This window comes from Galeopterus variegatus, unplaced genomic scaffold (assembly GCF_000696425.1).
Source record: "Galeopterus variegatus unplaced genomic scaffold, G_variegatus-3.0.2 Scaffold1023, whole genome shotgun sequence".
In the NCBI taxonomy this organism is placed as follows: domain Eukaryota; kingdom Metazoa; phylum Chordata; class Mammalia; order Dermoptera; family Cynocephalidae; genus Galeopterus; species Galeopterus variegatus.
This window is the reverse complement of record NW_007727134.1, coordinates 382,358-383,785: the sequence shown is the minus strand read 5'-3', so window position 1 is coordinate 383,785 and position 1,428 is coordinate 382,358. Positions and strand designations below refer to the sequence as shown.

General features: G+C 48.1%; 1 protein-coding gene across 1 annotated transcript in view; it reads left to right on the top strand.

Annotated features, from left to right (window-relative positions):
* The window catches only part of LOC103591750 (syntenin-1-like), a 29,977-nt gene continuing 28,549 nt past the window's right edge, over nt 1–1,428 (top strand). The window contains exon 1 of the mRNA XM_008574264.1: nt 1–61. The gene's annotated coding sequence lies outside the window, so the exon portion shown is untranslated. The remainder of the gene's footprint in view (nt 62–1,428) is intronic.

Sequence of the window (1,428 nt, the reverse complement as noted above, 5' to 3'; positions counted from 1 at the left end):
GGTCTCGGAAGTCCGTGCCAGTGACCGGAGGAACGGCGGCGAGAAGGTTCTCGTGGTCTAGGTGAGCGGCCCCGGGGGAAGGAGGGACGCCTGTGCCGCGTCCCAGGCGCGAAACCGAGGGGCGGAGGCGTGGGGGATCCGGGCTACTTAACGGTGAGAGCCCCGTCGCCGCGGTTTTCAGGCGGCGGCGGCGACACCCTCTCCTCAGGGGGCTCCGCGCCCCTCTCTGCGCCCAGTTGGGCATGGAGGGAAAGTTTGCGGGATCCGCGCGCTCGGCGTGGCCCGCGACGCCGCCAGGTTCGGGGTCCCGACCGGGCTGGGGGTGGGGCGGGCAGAGCCGAGCCCAGAGGCCTGGCTCGGGGCGACGCCGGCAGCCCCGCGGCAGCTCTGAGACTCTTTCTCAACCGCTGTCTCTCGATCCTTGTTGTTCCTGCTCGATCCGTTCTCCAGAGATTGGTAAAGAAAGAGCGGCTGGCCTGGGTCCCCCCGGTGCTGCGCATTCCTTCCTTGGTGGCTTAGTCGGACGTCTGGATGGGAAGGAGGACGGCGCTGTTTGTTTAGTGGGCGAAGCCGTGACTTGAGAAGCGGGAGGGGGGAGGTCGTTCGCTGTGCGCTTATTTCTGGAGAAGTTGGAGCAAAGGGAGAAACGTTTCCAATAGGCTGTGTTCAGAAGGAAATATCCCTTGAGATCTGGTGACTCAGGGCTTTCCTTTCAGGATTTCCTTGTAATAACGGGACAACTTGTAATAATGGGACGGGGGGGGGGGCATATGGATGTGGAAAGTTTTCACTTTCGTCAAAGTGGAATTACTGAATCATGGGGTCTTCTAATGTGCCAGCTTTTGAGAGGAGTTTCTAGGATTACCTAGTATGTGTACATTAAGTGCATGCACATTTACTGTTACTTTTTTTCCATTAACTAAGTACATTACTCAGAAAGTACACTCGGTTTTAAAGATAAAACAATTGAGGGCCTAAGGTCTTGTAAATTAGATTGATTTCTAAATGTGTATATAATTAGTTAAAACTCATATTTGTTCAGTTTTTTCATTCTTCTATTTCAGGTTTAGGATAAACGGTAAAAAAAATGTGTGTGTGGTTTTTTGTTGTTGTTGTTGTTTTCCCATTTTTTTTGTTACCAACTGTAAACTTTTGTGTCTTAAATGGTAAATAAATATTCTAGATGAAGCGGTTTGTGCCACAGAATAAAAATAAGTGGAATGACTTTTAAAAGGTTCAGTTAATAGTGACTGCATTATAATGCAAATTTAACTTGGGAAACGTCAGTTTTTAGTTCTGTTTTAGGCATTATAAGAAAGGATATAAAAATCACAAACAAAAGGGGAAGAATTTGTTAATGGTTGATAGTTAAATGTACTGTTTAATTAGAAAGATCTTTAAAATTACCATAATTCAACTATTTTTTTT